Source organism: Chlorocebus sabaeus, chromosome 25 (assembly GCF_047675955.1).
Source record: "Chlorocebus sabaeus isolate Y175 chromosome 25, mChlSab1.0.hap1, whole genome shotgun sequence".
Taxonomy (NCBI): Eukaryota; Metazoa; Chordata; class Mammalia; order Primates; family Cercopithecidae; genus Chlorocebus; species Chlorocebus sabaeus.
The window spans coordinates 49,359,970-49,378,152 of NC_132928.1; the positions used below are offsets into that span (position 1 = coordinate 49,359,970).

Here is an 18,183-nt window from a genome sequence, read left to right on the forward strand (position 1 = left end):
TGTACCAGTTTTCAAAGGGAATGCTTCCAGCTTTTGCCCATTCAGTATGATATTGACTGTGGGTTTGTAATAAATATATCTTACTGTTTTGAGATACGTTCCATCAATACCTAGTTTATTGAGAGTTTTTAGCATGAAAGGCTGTTAAATTTTATTGAAAGCCTTTTTTTGCATCTGTTGAGATAATCATGTGTTTTTTGTCATTTGTTCTGTTTATGTGATGAAATGCATTTATTGATTTGTGTATGTTGAACCAGCCTTGCATCCCAGGGATGAAGCCAACTTGATCGTGATGGATAAGCTTTTTGATGTGCTGCTGGATTTGGTTTGCTAATATTTTATTGAGGATTTTTGCATCGATGTTCATCAGGGATATTGGCCTGAAATTTTCTTTTTTTGTTGTGTCTCTGCCATGTTTTAGTATCAGGATGATGCTGGCCTCATAAAATGAGTTACGGAGGTTTCCGTCTTTTTCTGTTGTTTGGAATAGTTTCAGAAGGAGTGGTACCAGCTCCTATTTGTACCTCTGGTAGATTTTGACTGTGAATCTGTCTGGGTCTGGGCTTTTTTTGGTTGGTAGGCTATTAATTACTGCCTCGATTTCAGAACTTGTTATTGGTCTATTCAGGGATTCAACTTATTCCTGATTTAGTCTTGGGAGGGTGTATGTGTCCAGGAATTTATCCATTTCTTCTAGATTTTCTAGTTTATTTGCATAGAGGTGTTTATAGTATTCTCTGATAGTAGCTTGTAGTTCTGTGGGATCAGTGGTGATACCCCCTTTATCATTTTTTATTGTGTCTGTTTGATTCTTCTCTCTTTTCTTCTTTATTAGTCTTGCTAGCAGTCTATTTTTTAAATCTTTTCAAAAAACCAGCTCCTGTATTCATTTTTTTTTTGAAGGATTTTTCATGTCTCTATCTCCTTCAGTTCTGCTCTGATCTTAGTTATTTCTTGTCTTCTGCTAGCTTTTGAATTTCTTTGCTCTTGCTTCTCTAGTTGTTTTTATTATTATTATTACTATTATTAATTTTTTTTGAGATGGAGTCTCTGTTGCCCAGGCTGGAGTGGAGTGGCATGATCTCGTCTCACCATAACCTCTGTCTCCTGGGTTCAAGTGATTCTCCTGCCTCAGCCTCCCGAGTAGCTGCGACTACTGGCACGTGCCACCATGCCCAGCTAATTTTTGTATTTTTAGTAGAGATGAGGTTTCACTATGTTGGCCAGGCTGATCTCAGTCTCCTGACCTTGTGATCCGCCCACGTCGGCCTCCCAAAGTGCTAGGATTACAGGTCTGAGCCACCCACGTAGTTGTTTTAATTGTGATGTTAGGGTGTCGATTTTAGATCTTTCCTGCTTTCTCCTGTGGGCATTTAGTGCTATAAATTTCCCTCTAAACACTGCTTTATCCGTGTCCTAGTGATTCTGGTATGTTGTGTCTTTGTCCTCATTGGTTTCAAAGAACTTATTTATTTCTGCCTTAATTTCATTATTTACACAGTAGTCATTCAGGAGCAGGTTGTTCAGATAGAAATGATCCCTGAAAGTATAGTCTTTCCTAGTTTCTTTAAATGTAGTTTACTGAACACATTTTTTCATTTTTCTCTGCTTTTTAAATTGACACATTAAAATTCACCCATTATGTTCTCCCATTTAAGTGTACAATTCAGTGGTTTTTAGTATATTCATGAAGTTGTACAACCATCATTACAATTCATCTTAGAACATTTTCATCCCTTCAAAAAGAAACTCCATACCCTTTAGCTCTTAGTTTCAATCTCCTCATTTCCCTCAGCCCTAAGCAACCATTAATGTAGTTTCTGTAGATTTGCCTATTCTGGTTTCAAATGGAATAATATAACATGCAGTCTTTTATGACTGACTTTTTTTATTAGTATGTTTTCAGGGTATTGTTTCACATTGTAGCATGTGTCAATACTTCATTCCTTTTTATGGATGAATAATATTCTATTGTATGGATATGCCACATTTTGTTTTTCCATTCATCTTTTTTTGGACATTTGGGTTCTTTCCACCTTTTGGCTATTTTGAATAATGTTGCTGTGAACATTTGTGTGCAAGTTTTTGTGTGTACATACATCTTTATTTCTAATGGACATATATCCAGGAGCGGAATTGCTGGATCAAATGGTAATTCTGTGTTTAACTTTGAAGAACCATTGGACTGTCTTCTAAAATGGCTACAACATTTTACAGTCCTGTCAACAGTGTATGAGGGTTCTTATTTGTTTTCTATCTTTTTGATTATAGCCATCCTAGTGGGTGTGAAGTGGTATCTTACTGTAATTTCAATTCACATTTCCCTGATGAGTGATGATATTGACCACCTTTTAATGTACACATTGACCATTTGTGTATCTTTTTAAAGTTATATTTCTCTTTCTTCTCTTGTTGTAAGCTTGCCATCTCATTATTAGAATGAATTTGTTGGTTATTTAGACTAATTTTCTTTCTCTAGATTATTCTAGCATACAATCTTTTAGCTTCTATTGGAAGAGTCCTAATGATGGGGAATTTACTATTTGTGAAGAAATTGACCCAATTTTTGAAGAACTCCAATTGTTAGAAGCTTCTTTTTATATTAAGCCAAAATTTATTTTGCTATTTTGGTACCGTTATTGTTTTCTAATCTGTTATATTTTTGCTTTTTAGGCCCACATAGACTGTGTTCGATTCTTTACATAAGAGGCTTTCAGAAGTTTTTTGTTTGTTTGTTTGTTTGTTTGTTCTTTTGTTTTTTTGTTTTTTGGAGTCTCACTCTGTTGCCCTGGCTGGTGTGCAGTGGCACAGTCTCGGCTCACTGCAAGCTCTGCCTCCTGGGTTCCCACCATTCTCCTGCCTCAGCCTCCCAAGTAGCTGGGACTACAGGTGCCCGCCACCAGCCTGGCTAATTTTTTTCTATTTTTCAGTAGAGACAGGGTTTCACCGTGTTAGCCAGCCAGGATGGTCTCGATCTCCTGACCTTGTGATCTACCCACTTCGGCCTCCCAAAGTGCTGGGATTACAGGCGTGGGCCACCGTGCCCAGCTGAGTCTTTCAGAAGTTTTACAACAGCTTTTAAGTCTCCTCATCTTCAGGCCAAATATTTATAATTTCTAAAATTGTCCTTCATCTTCTTCATCAAGTCCCACTACCTTCCCAGTCATTCTTGTGTGAACAAATTTCAGTTTCTCAACACCTCTTTTAGAGTATGGCCTTTGCAATTGAACAGACTATTTTAGGCGTAGTGTGACTACTGCCGAATAGAAGTTTTCTCTCTTTAGAACACTATACTTGCACTGATCGTGGCTTAAAATTACCTTAACACTTCTTGCAACCATATTACAATGTTAATTCTTCTTTAACTTTCAGTGAACTAAAATCCTGTCTTTTTTGTGCATTCTGTTATGCAATGTGTGTTCTGTATTAAGTTCAGTACTTATGTGTACCCATATTAAATTTCATTTTATCCAACATCTTATTCCCACATTTAAGACTTTTGGGGTGGGGCGATTCTGAATGTGACATCTAGTGTGTGAACTGTCTTTCATTGACCCTGTCATCAGGAAATTAAATTAGCATGCTTTTTTTTTTAAGTTTTTTTTTTTTTTTTTAATTTAAGTTCTAGGGTACCTGTGCACAACGTGCAGGTTTGTTACATAGGTATACATGTGCCTTGTTGGTTTGCTGCACCCATTAACTTGTCATTTACATTAGGTATTTCTCCTAATGCTACCTCTCCTCCTCTCCCCCACCCCATGATAGGCCCCTGTGTTTGATGTTCCCACCTCTGTGTCCAAGTGTTCTCATTGTTCCGTTCCCACCTATGAGTGAGAACATGCGGTGTTTGGTTTTCTGTCCTTGTAATGATGGTTTCCAGCTTCATTCATGTCCCTACAAAGGACATGAACTCATCCTTTTTTATGGCTGCATAGTATTCCATGGTGTATATGTGCCACATTTTCTTAATCTATCATTGATGAACATTTGGGTTGGTTCTAGGTTTTTCCTATTGTGAATAGTGCCCCAGTAAGCATACATGTGCATGTGTCTTTATAGTAGCAGATTAGCGTGATTTTTTGTACCTTGAGTCAACCATTAATGAAGGTGGTCTATAGAACAGTGTCAGAGACTGACATTGCCACTAGAAACTTTAGTGGAGATTGATGTGGATCCATTTATACATGCCTTTCACTAAGGCACTCCGTAATAATAAAAATAATCATTAGGTTACATACAGCATTCTTACTATGTGCCGTGCACTGTGCTAAGTATGTGAGATACATTATTCTATTTAGTCCTCACCATGACCCTATAAAGCAGATACTATAATTATCTGCATTTTCTGCATAAGAAAACCAAACCTTAGGAATTTGGTCTTAAGTTAAACAGCTAATAAGTGGCAGAGGCGGGTTTGAACACAATCTGTCTTATTCTAAAATTCATTCTTAAACTTTACTTTCATCTGAAAACCCACCTTATTTGAAGTTATGCCTTATTTTTCTTATCCATTTATTCATACATTAAGCAAATAATTATTAAGTTCTTACCATGTGCTAGGTACTGTTCTATCTCTAGGATACATCAATGAGCAAAAGCAGACATTTCTTACCCTTACGGAGCTTATTCTACCACTGGAAGTTTTGGGAGATTGTAAGCGTAGAATGAAGGGGTATTATTGGTTTATAATTTTAAATAGGGTGACTAGCGTAGGTTGTATTGAGAGGATAAACATTTGAATAAGCACTTTAAATTGGCAAGGGAATGAATTACTCAGATAACTGGAAGAAAAAATTCCTGTTCATTCCTCCTTGAAGTTATTCTGCAATGTTTAAAAGGCCAGAGATAGTTCCTTAAGATGCTTTTATATACTGTCTGAGAAAATTATTTATCTCTTCATGTCGTACATATTGCATCCTTGAGATAAAATGTTATTAGCTTATATCTAAATAAGAGGAAAACACCTCTTACAAGCTAAGGAAAGTTTTATTTTGAACCTCTCTTTCCCATTTGAGAACTTCTTGTTCGATGAAATAAGAACACATTTCTCCTTTTTTCAAGTGAGGAGCCGGAGAATCCATGAAAAGAATATTTCTGGTTATTTGTCCTCAGTAAGTTTCTTCTTGAATAGTTTGGAATTCCCTAGAGGACGTAATGTGTTGAGTCCATTTCGAGAAGCTATAAAAAGAAAAAAAGTCAAATTTAAAGGAAATAGAAGGAAATGTAAAGATAAGAAGAAAAGCCAATGAAATAGTTAACAAATGTATACTGGAGAAAAATCATCAAAGCTGAAAGTTGATTCTTTGAAAAGATTAGTAAAATCCTAGCAAGATCAATAAAGAAGAGAAAAAAAGGACAAACCAATATCAAGAATGAAAAAGGGACATCACCATGTATCTTAAAGAATCAAAAAAATTAATAAGTAGATCTGATGACTAGCTTTAGCCAAGTAAATGGATTATTTGGAAGAAATGGAATATTTTCTCAAAAAAATACAATTTGCCAAAGCTGACAGAATAGGAAACAAAATCTGAATAGTCCTATATCTATTAAAGAAATTGAATCTTTAATTTTAAATTTCTGCATAGAAAATATCAGTTCCAGATAGCTTCACTGGTACGTTCTTCCAGTTGTTTAAAGAAGAAGTAACACTAATCATATACAAACTCTTTTGAAAAACGGAAAAAGAGGGAATGCTTCTCAGTTATTCTTTAAGGCCAGAATAATCTTGACACTAGAGTCTGGCAAGAATGATACAGAAAAAGAGATTTATGAACTGGACCCCTGAAGTCAGCCCAGTCCAGCCCAGATCAGCTAGACCCCCACAGACTGATGAGCTAAATAATGTTAATGTTTTATGTACTGAGATTTGTGGGATATTTGTTATATAGCACTGTCCTATCAATAGATAACTGATATGGATAATAATATTCACTTCATAGAAGTTGCTTTGAAAAATAAGTGAGAAAAAAAGAATGATACAAAAGAGGTCAGTTGGTCAATTTACTCATTAAAATATGTGGGAAAAAAACCCTTAGCAAATCCAATTCCTCAACATATGAAAAGAATAGTGTGTCATGAAGAAGTAGGATTAATTCCGGGAATGTAAGGATGGTTTAATTTTGGAAAAGCAGTGTAATTTGTCATATTAACAGAGAAAAAGAGAAAAAAATAATCATTTTAACAGAGGGGAAAAAGATTTGACAAAACTCAGTAGTCAATCATGATTAAAAAAACCTCTTAACAGCTTTTAATAGAAGGGAAGTTTCTTAATCTGATAAAGAATATCTACAAAAAGCCTATGGCAAATATCAAACTCAATTTTAATTTTTGCATATTTGGTCAGTGTTTTCAGCCCACAAGTTTGTACATGATGACTTCATAGTAGTAATTACAAAGCAATAGTGTATTTCATGTGTTATCCATCAATATGATAACATTGATTTCTACATGTGAATTTCTGATGGCATTAGTTAATATTCTCCTGTGTACTTAGAATATAGATTCATATAAATTTGATTTAATTACTTAAATCTTGCTTATAACTAACACTACTTTTGTTGGTGGGACCGCATCAACCAAATTTTGGACTATGAATTAGGAAGTGTGAGTTGGGTCAGGTGCAGTGGCTCATGCTGTAATCCCACACTTTGGGAGGCCGAGACGGGTGGATCACTTTAGGTCAGGAGTTCAAGACCAGCCTGGCCAACATGGTGAAACCCTGTCGCTACTGAAAATCCAAAAATTAGCCGGGCATGGTGGCGGACACCTGTAATCCCAGCCACTCAGGAGGCTGAGGCAGAAGAATCACTTGAACCTGTGGCGGAGGTTACAGTGAGCTGAGATCATACCACTGAACTCCAGCCTGGGTGAGACTCTATCTCAAAAAAAATATAAAAATTATGAGTTGTAAGTCAGTGATATGTTGCTCCATTTTATATCCATATGGCTTGCTTGCACATTTAGTTGATGGAATGTAGATAATGGGCCTGCACATCATAGCTTCAAGGAAGTCTAAGACATAAGGTTTTGAGAATTCTGCTTTTAGAAGTCGGGATTCACAATTTGGGAAGCCATTAAAATGTTGAGATAGTATTCATACTTTGGTAAGCCACAGATAACTGATGTTTACTGAACTTGTGTTGTCAGTCTCTAAATCTCCCTTTCATGAAATCATGCAACTAAGATAGTTGCATGGAGGCAGAAATAATGGAAAAGAGAGAATGGAATGGAAACATACCTACTTTAGCAATACATATCTATTTGTGTATTCCTATTCATGTGTTACATTAAAAATTATTTATGGTATTTGGAATTCTGGGAAGATGGTAGTGGCTGTAGCATAGTTTTTGAATCATCCTGTTTCCTTAACAGAATAACTAGGATAGCATAATCAAAAGCTCTTGAGCAATATCTGTAACAAAATTAGCTGATTAGAGAAAATAGGGACAAACCGCCAACAGCTTCCAGATTTGTATTTTTTTAAAAATGAAAGAAAACAAAAGATTTGTGTGGCATTGGCATCTCATCTCTTTAGAAGGAAGCAGAAGGAAGCAGTAGAGTACCTTACTGTCCTGAGAATGGCAGATTTCTAGAATAGCCAACAGGTAAAGCTAAAAGGGGTTTTTATGCACTTCAATTCATGGCTGAGTACAAGACGTTCATGGTAAGGTTCTCTAGAGCTGTCCGGGCTCTAAGCTTCTAAAATTAGCCAAAACTTTCTTCCAGTATAAAGCTTCATACTAAGAGCAGTCTACAGGGAATTTAATCAAAATCAAGTAGGACAACAAGTACAATAAAACAAGGACAACAAGGTCAATAAAGACAAAAGGAAAAAGAAGAACCAGAGGGGGCAACAGCTAAGTGTCCTAGGGGCCAACATTTTTACCACTTCATGAAAACAATAAAAAAGGGAGATAGAGATCTAAAAATCTATCCTGACCTATGTTTCTCTCTTTAAAATTTAAGAACATTAAGTTTAGGTAAAGATGACCAACAAAAAGGATTGTTGTTGAATCTCATAGCAGGTTGCAATAGTTAAGGATTGTATGTTTTTCTTATAATATCCAGAAGTTATATTATTGTGAAAATAATTAATATGTGCTTAATATTTTTATGGGTCTTGGTAGGATTGCCATATACTTTCCAAAAGACTAATATCATTTTACAAGGCCACTAGGGCCATTCGCTTATTAGTACCTGTTTCACTGTAATTTTACTACCTTATTTATTCTAATATAACTAGTTAAAAATTCATTGTTCATTGTTGCTTTAATTTGCATTTTGCAAATTATTAAGAGATATTAAACATTTTCCCAAGTATTGGTATATGTGAGTAGAACCCTAAACCTGTGGGTAACTTCAAGTATCTAACTGTTGCCTACTTATAATCATGGTCTGTTTATCCATTGGGCTTTAATTTTTTTTTTTTTTTTAACACATGAAATCAGTTGGATATATTGTAGAAATATTAACCCTTTGTTTTGCTTAATTAAAATACAGTTCCTTCTTTTCCTATTTTTGAGACATTATTACAGAAATGCTGGTTTTAATATTTGAATCTTTTGATGTTTTATGATTTCCTTTGGTATTTAAAATCCAAGAAAAGTTATAATCTGTGAACAGCTATGATAAATACTGTATTTAGGATAATTTTCTAAAGAAAATTTAAATTTTGATCAGCATTACATTTCTAGAAAATTAGTCACAATAACCTGAAGGTAATTTTCCATGATAGCCATTTTAAAACAGTGTTAAATTGAGTAAAAATGCTAACAAATATAAATGACTTACATATTACACCTTAAAGTGTGCTGGAACCAAAACAATTGACAAAAGCCAAGAAATCAACAAGAGTAATATTTATTCTTAAATTCTGTTGTGGGGTGGTAGAAAGCAATTTCTCATTTTTGGTTTGTTGTTACAAAGTGATGACATTTACTTTGTGGACTATAAGGGAATCTCTGGAGTTCTATTGACCATATTAATTATGTGTAAAAATTATCTCACATATTTTTGTGGTGTAAAGTGTTTGGTTAAAAAAAAGCGTTCTTCAGTCTTTTAATCTTTAAAACATGTATTAGCTAGTGTATGTAGTATATGTACAAAAAATATTAGGAAAGGCTGAAATTTGGAGGATTGGATAAAATACTTGTTCATATCATTTCTGTTCTCATTGCTTTTATTTAAAATTATTTTCCAATGCTAATTTAAGCATTTATGGAACATTTTTAGAGAACTGACATTTTTATAAATGTCTGGATTTTTTTGTTTGTTTGTTTTGAGACAGAATCTCACTCTGTCGCCCAGGCTGGAGTGGCACCCAGGCTGGAGTGCTGGCGGTGATCTCAGCTCACTACAACCTCTCCCTCCCGGGTTCAAGCAATTCTGCTTCAGCCTCCCAAGTAGCTGGGATTACAGACATGCACAACCGTGCCTGGCTAATTTTTGCATTTTTAGTAGAGATGGGGTTTTACCATGTTGGCCAGGCTGGTCTCAGACTCCTAACTTCAGGTAATCCTCCCGCCTCTGCCTCCCAGAGTGCTAGGATTACAGGCATGAGACTGCGCCTGGCTAAATGTCTGTTTTTTAAAGGTTTTAGGAGATGATTTTTAAAAATACTGCTGTGTGTTTGTAATTTTAAGAGAAACAAGTTAAAAACATACGTTTATGGATTTCCCCTTTCTTGAAAAATTTTATAAATATTACTGTTATAAGTAGCAACCAGCAATATTTTCATGGTAAGTTTTCTTTTTGATGGTGTGACAAATATTAGATGAGATGAAATCAATATTGTTACTTTTCTGTGTTAAAATGAATAGCTATTCATGTTTCAGGAAAAAAAATTTAGTATTTCAAAAGGATTATCAGAAAAGTGTTCCTCTTTTAAGGGTTTAGAATGATAGTATTAATCTATCAACTAAATTTTGCATAATTTATCAGAATAATTTTGCTTCAAAATGTTTATTTTAAAGTTTTCTCTTTGAATAAATGGAGTACTTTATGTAAACATTTAAAAAGTACACCTAAGGCGGGGTGTGGTGGCTCACACCTGTAATCTTAGCACTTAGGAAGGCTGAGGTGGGTAGATCGCTTGAGCCCAAGAGTTCAAGACCAGCCTGGGCAACATGGTAAAACCCCATCTCTACCAAAAATGCAAAACAAAAAAAAAATTATCTGGGCGTGGTGGCGCTTGCTTGTGGTCCCAGCCACTTGGGAGGCTGAGGTGGGAGGGGATCCCTTGAGCCTGGGAGGCAGAAGTTGAATGAGCCAAGATCACCCACTGCACTGCAGCCTAGGTGACAGAATGAGACCCCATCTCAAAAAAAAAAAAAAAAAATGCACTTAAGACACAGACAAAATTTTAATTTAGAATATTGTCAGTGTGTAATAATAGTTTCCAAAATAGCTTGGAGAAGTAATATAATTTAATTTAATAGAAAGAACACAGGCTTTGGAATATCAAAGGATCTTGGTGTGAATCCCAATTCTGCCACTTATGTGGCATTGGGTACTTTACTTCTTTTCAGTTTTTGAATCTGTAAAATAAATACTTACTTATATTTCATCAAATCTTTTTTTTCCCCCCTTTTGTAAAGACAGGATCTCACCATGTTGTCCAGGCTGGTTTTGAACTCCTGAGCTCAAGTGATTCTCCTTCCTCAGCCTTTCAAAGTGCTGGAATTAAAGGCATGAACCACTGCGCCTGGCCAAATCTAAGGCAGATATTTATTCAGTTTTTGACATTTTTGAAATCTTCATGAGTCTTAGATAGTGTATTATATTTAATTGGTTATGTTTTTTCTTTCTGAACATTACAGAAAATAATGGTGCTTCTTATAATTGAGGATATCTTAGATTAAATAAAATACAGTGATAATGCCAGCTTTATAGACTCGTTTTGAAGTGGAAATTGGATAATATAAGCACATGGAAGATATTCATTAAGCACTAGCTTTCTTTTTTTCTTATAACGAGGTATATTAGAGTTTTTACGATTGTTTTGTTTGGGGGATTTGTTGTTGTATTATCAAAAGAATCAGAAGTTTAGAGCTATTAGGTAAAGACTATATGTCAATATTTTAAGTCCCCATATCACAACATCTTGTATCTATATTGCTGAAACACTTTTACTTTGGAGAAATGGCTATGTTTTGGGCAATAATAATTATTGTATTAACTAACAAAATGGCCACTTTGCACTGGATATTGTTCTATTTATGTATACATATAAATAGATATGAAATAGGGACTGTTATTCCCATTTTTACAAATGAGGAAACTGAGGCAAAGAAGTTGATTAATTTTCCCAGAGTTCTACAGTTAGACTATATATGAATTAAACAAACCAGTAAAACAAATCCAAAAAAGGTAGCACACAGAAGCAAGAAACCTCTTTGCATAGATTAGCCTAATAATCTTAGGAATAGAAGAAAAAGTTTCACAAGGCTTTAAATCTTGACTCTAAAACTGACTAAGGTGGAGTCTGAATCAAGTGATAAAGATTTAGCCAACAACTTACCCTTTCCCTTTTGAGTGAAGGAGGATTTTAGTTTCTCAACTAATAGAGTCTCAGGCAATATAAGAATTGGCAAATTTTATCCTGTTGGCTGCCAAATTGAACTCTATTTAATTGCTGATGCAACATAAAAGTGACTTAATGGATTTTGAGTAGAGAGAAATGGAATAAACTTCTAAGCCTGTATGAGAGAAATTTCACCGGAGTGGAAATCAAGAGGGTAAAGTAGCCAAAGTTTACCCACTCTGGTAGGTGAAGTGTATAGAAAGGAAAACTAACGCATCTTTAGCATCTGTATTCTGGATTCAGTCTGATAATGGCAGGTTATTTTTAAAATATTATTTCTGCCTGAGATAATAATCTTTTTATTTCCCCACAAAACATTGTGACCAGCATTCTAACATGTGTATTTGTGCAGTTGCATTAGAACGAAGAACTAATCCCAGGAAAGGGGAATGTTTTTAGAATATACCATAATCAAATTTTGGGGTCTTTTTTTTTTTTCTAAAGATTTTAATTGGGGCCGGGCGCGGTGGCTCACGCCTGTAATCCCAGCACTTTGGGAGGCCGAGGCGGGCGGATCACAAGGTCAGGAGATCGAGACCATGGTGAAACCCCGTCTCTACTAAAAATAGAAAAAATTAGCCGGGCGCGGTGGCGGGCGCCTGTAGTCCCAGCTACTCGGGAGGCTGAGGCAGGAGAATGGCGTGAACCCGGGAGGCGGAGCTTGCAGTGAGCCGAGATTGCGCCACTGCACTCCAGCCTGGGCGACAGAGCAAGACTCCGTCTCAAAAAAAAAAAAAAAAAAAAAAAAAAGATTTTAATTAAAAGTACTTTCTTTCTTTTTTTGTTTTTTGTTTTTTGTTTTTTGAGAGACGGAATTTCACTCTGTCACCCAGACTGGAGTGCAGTGGCCTAAAAGTACTTTATTTCTTATATTTAAAAATATTCATTATGTCTGTTTATGAGTGAAAAAGTGAAAATAACCTAATATACAACTGTTAGATAATGGTTAAGTAAATTATATTAGATTACCTCATGGAATATTATGCTGGGTTTAAAATTAATGTTTGTAGGACTTATGTTCCTGGGAATGGTGGAGTAATAGGGGCGAGATTTACCCTTTTGCCAGAAACAAGAAGAAATCCAGACGCTTTGCTAAAATTACTGGATGAGACAGTAATCTTCAGACATTGTCTTATAAGTAATGTAAAGTTCCAAAAGAAGGGAAACTGCCGGGCACGGTGGCTCACGCCTGTAGTCCCAGCACTTTGGAAGGCCGAGGTGGGCAGATCACGAGGTCAGGAGATCAAGACCATCCTGACTAACATGGTGAAACCCCCTCTCTACTAAAAACACACACACACACACACACAAAATTAGCCAGACGTGGTGGCAGACGCCTGTTTTCCTGGCTGAGGTGGGAGAATGGCATGAACCCAGGAGGCGGAGCTTTCAGGGAGCCAAGATTGCGCCACTGCACTCCAGCCTGGGCGACAGAGTGAGACTTCATCTAAAAAACAACAAAATAAGCTGTGCCTTACAGGTGCATCCATTTATTTATTACCTGGCAGCATTTTCCAGGCTGCACGGAGGGAGAACCCAAAATGGCCTGGCAGTCTCATGAGTTTGAACTAGAATTTGCAGGGCTGAATACCAGAGAGGATGATCCTTTATTGACAGTTCCAGAGATCTGCAGAAGGGTCCCTTTGTCTGAATACTAATCTCTGCATGTAGAAGAGGCTGGGGAAAGAAACATAAGAAAGCAGTAGGCCAATTTCTGGAGCTGACATAGGACTGAGAATATTTTGTTTCCTACCAGTCAGGAGTAGAATGAAAATGCAATATGTGGGGCATATGGTAGAGGCCTCAGAAGGGTTTCACTTCAGTAGCTGTGCTAAATTAAATGCTGTATCAAAGGCTGCTTTGCCCTTGCCTTAGCACTGCTTAAAATTGAGCCTCAAAAGGATCAGACTGATTCCAAGTAACTTAATGCATGCCAAAACAAAGTCTAACATAATTTAAAGGAACACAACAAAATCCAGCAAGCAAGAATGTAAAATTTATTACAATGCCTTGCTTACAGTAAAGGTCTTTAAAGCTTGCCAAAAAGAAAAAAAAAAAGTGGGGGCAGGAAAACATGACCCAGGAGAAAAACCTGTCAATAAAAGTAGATGGTGGAAATGATAAAGATGATAAAATAACAGACAAGGACATTAAGACACTTATTTTATAAATATATACTATGTATTCAAGAAAGTAGAGGAAACCGTGAACATATGTAGAGAGAAATGGAAGATACAAAAATATCCAAATGGAACTTTTAGATATGGAAAAATATAATAATCTGAAGTAAAAAAATATACTGGATATGATTAACAGCACATTAGACATTACATAAGATCAGTGAACTTGAAGCTCAAAGATGGAGCAAGTGAAACTAATCAAAATGAAGCACAGAGCATAAAAAGACTGAACAAAAAAAGAACAGAACTTCAATGAACTGTGGGAAAATATAATGCAATGTAGCATTCATGTAATTGGAGACCCAGAAAGGAGAAAAAATGTGAGAGAAGACAGAAACAAAATTTAGTTAATAATGGCTGAAATTTCAAACAGTTGATAAACTGTAAACCACAGTTTTTCAATCTTTGCCCCATTGATATTCTGGGCCAGAAAATTCTTCATTATGGAGGGTATCCTGTACATTGTGGGACATTAAGCAGCGACTCTGGTCTCTATTCACTAGATGTCAATAGCACTGCATAGTGTGACAGCTAAAAAATTGCCCCAGACATGCCAAACATCTGTGGATGCAGATGGCAAAAAAAAAAAAAAAAAACTGCCCCCAGTTGAGAGTTACTTCCATAAACCCATAGATCCAAGAAGCTCAATGAACCCCGTGCGGAAGAAATGCAATGAAACCATACAATACATATCAAATTGTTGAAAGCCAGTGAAAAGAGAAAAAAGCAGACAGAAAACATAAAGATAAACAAAGGTAGAACTACAGCAGACTTCTTTTCAGAAGTCTGAAGTCAATAGGTTGACAACAAAAGGAAAAGATGATCAACCTATAATTCTATACTCAGTTAAGATATAATAGCTTTCAAAAATGAAGGTAAACTTTACTTAACATAATGAGTATTTATGAAAAACCCAGAGGTAGATCAGGAATAAGACAAGGATGTTTGCTTTCTCCACTCCTTTTCAACATTGTGTATATAAATTCTAGCCAGAGCAATTAGACAAGAAAAATAAAGAAACAGCATCCAAATTGGAAAGGAGGAAATAAAAATGTTATTGGTGACATGATCCTATACAGTATATAGAAAATCCAGAGAATCCACAAAGACACTGCTAGAGTTAATATATTAATTCAGCAAAGTTGCAAGATATAAGATCATAAGATCAGCATGCAAAAATCACTGTGTTCTTTAGACCATCAGCAGATACTCTGAAATGGAAACAAACAAAAAAATTCCATTTACAATAGCCTTCGAGAGAAAAAAAAAAACCTGGGAATTTTAACCAAGGATGTGAAAGATTTTATACTGAAAACTATATTGCTGAAAGAAATTAAAGAAGACCTAAGTTAATGGAAATTCATCTTGTGCTCATGGATTGGAAGATTTAAATTTATTTAGATGGCAGCACTGTCCAAGTCAATCTGATTTATATGGAATTGCAAGGGGTCCCAAATAGTCAAAAGTATTGAAAAAGAGCAAAATTAGAGGATTCAAATTTTGCAATTTCAAAATTTACTATAAAGCTACAGTAATTAAAACAGTATGGTACTGGTATAAGGATAGGCATATGGAAAAGAATTGAGAGTGCAGAAATGAACTCTCAAGTTTAGGGTCAGTTGATTTTCAACAGGACCATTCAGTGGGGGAGAAAATAATCTCTTCAACAAATGATCCTGGAACAACTGGATATCCATATGCAAAAGAATGAAGGTACATTCCTATCTTGATATATATACAAAGATTAACTAAAAATGGATCAATGACCTAACTGAGTTAAAACTCTGAGTCTTGGCCGGGTGCTTTGGCTCATGCCTGTAATCCTAGCACTTTGGGATGCCAAGGTGGGTGGATCATCTGAGGTCAGGAGTTGGAGACCAGCCTGGACAACATGATGAAACCCTATCTCTACTAAAAATACAAAAATTAGCTGGGCGTGGTGGCAGGCGCCTGTAATCCCAGCTACTCGGGAGGCTGAGGCAGGAGAATCGCTTGAACCCAGGAGGTGGAGGTTGCAGTGAGCTGAGATTGTGCCACTGTACTCTAGCCTGGGTGATAGAGCAGGACTCAGTCTCCAAAAAAAAAAAAAAAAAAAACCAACTCTGAGTCTTTGAATAAAACATAGAGGTATGTCTTAATAAACTTGGATTTGGCCATGGATTCTTACATAAGGCAGGAAAAGCTCAAGCAACAAAAGAAAAGTAAAGAAGACTTCATCAATGTTAAAAACTTCTGTGCTTCAAAAGACACTATCGAGAAAGTAAAACAGGAAAGTTTTGCAAATCATATATTGGATAAGAGTCTGCTATTCAAAATATGTAAGTAACTTACAACTGAACAACAGAAAGACAACCCAACTAACAAATTGTCAAAGAACTTAAATAGACATTTCTCAAAAGAGAATGGTGTATAACAACCTGAGTTAGTCTTTTGAGTGGTATTTCATTGTGATTTTGAAATTCGAGTATGGTATTTCAAGCCACAACAAAATACTGCTTCATACCCAGTAGGTTGTCCACAATAAAAAAAGATAATAACAAGTTTTGGCAGGGATGTAGAGACATTGAAACTGTCTTAGATTGCTACTGGGACTGTACAACGGTCAGCTGCCATGAAAGACAGTTTGGTGATTCCTCAAAAAGTTAAAAATAGAATTACCAGTTTTTTTGGGTATATACAGGAGTGGAGTTGCTGGGTAATTTGGTACTCAAATACCTGTATACAGATGATCATAGCACCAGTATTCACAATAGCCAAAAGCGCAAACAACCCAAATATCCATTAACTGATGAGTGGATAAGCAAAATTTGGTATGGAATATACATAAAATAGACTATTAATCATAAAAAGGAATGAAGAACCAATGCATGCTATAATATAGATGAGCCTTGAAAACATTAAACCAAGTGAAAGAGGCCAGACATAAAAGATTACATAGTGTATGATTCAATTTATATGAAATATCCAGAATGGTTAAATCCATAGAATCAGAAAGCAGCTCGATGGTTGCCAATGTTTTGGGGGAGAGGGGAATGGGGAGTGACTGCTTAGTGGGTTCAAGGCTTTTTGGGGGAAATGACAAATATGTTGTGGAACCAGATGGAGCTGGTTGCACAGTATTGTGAATGTATTAAATGTCACTCAGTTGTATATGTTAAACTGGTTAATTTTATGTTAATCTCATGTCAATACAAAAATAAGTAAATGTGAAGTAAAGACTTTTCAAGGCTGGGTCTGGTGGCTCATGCCTGTAATCCCAACACTTTGGGAGGCTGAGATGGGCAGATCACTTGAGATCAGGAGTTCGAGACTAGGCTGGACAACATGTTGCAACCCCATCTCTACTAAAAATGCAAAAATTAGCCGGTGTCATGGTGGGCATTTGTAATCCCAGCTGCTTGGAAGGCTGAAGCAGGAGAATCGCTTAAACCCAGGAGACGGAGGTTGTAGTGAGCTAAGATTGCGCCACTACACTCCAGCCTGGGCCACAGAGTGAGACTTCATCTAGAAAATAAAAATAAATAAAAAATAAAACTTTTTCCAAATAAACAAAAGCAGGTAATTCATTGCCAACTGAACTGAACTATAGTAAATTTAAAGGAACTTCACATGAAAGGAAAATTACATAAGATGGAAATTTGGACCTCCATAAAGGAATGAAGAGTCCTGGAAGTACTAAATATATGGGTAAATTTAAAGGACTTTTAAAAATTTTTAAAATCTCTTTAAAAGATCACTGAACTTCCAGTTTTAGCCTCAACATGTGAAGAATCTGCAAGTTATCACTCCTGTCCTTAACAATAACAGTAATCTGACCAAACTGAAAATCAAAGACTGTTCTAGATCCATCAGAGATTTGAGGTACCAGTTCAAACTGCCATTCCCTAAACTAGAGAGACAGGTGAATGCAGAGAATCATAACCAAGATAACAAAAGATGCTTGAGCTGTAAACTGGTAAAAACACTTCATTGGTAATGGATGAATTGCTGGAGGCTGAGTGTTTACTAGGGAGTCAAAAACTCCTCCCCAGTATTTTTTTTTTTTTTTTTTTTTTGAGATGGAGTCTCGCTGTGTCGCCCAGGCTGGAGTGCAGTGGCGCGATCTCGGCTCACTGCAAGTTCTGTCTCCCAGGTTCACACCATTCTCCTGCCTCAGCCTCCCGAGTAGCTGGGACTACAGCGCCCACCACTACGCCCAGTTAATTTTTTTTGGTATTTTTAGTAGAGACGGGGTTTCACCATGTTAGCTAGGATGGTCTCAATATCCTGACCTCGTGATCCGCCTGTCTCGGCCTCCCAAAGTGCTGGGATTACAGGCTTGAGCCACTGCGCGTGGCGAAGTTTTTTTTTAAGTGATGCTAATTACAGCATTTGAAGGGGAGGATCTAACTCCACACAAAATGGAAGACTCTAAAATGT

The 18,183-nt window shown here is 36.2% G+C and overlaps 1 protein-coding gene across 1 annotated transcript in view; it reads left to right on the top strand.

The window, feature by feature from the left end:
* ACBD6 (acyl-CoA binding domain containing 6) overlaps window positions 1–18,183 on the top strand; it is a 205,527-nt gene that overhangs the window by 48,625 nt on the left and 138,719 nt on the right. The window lies entirely within an intron of this gene.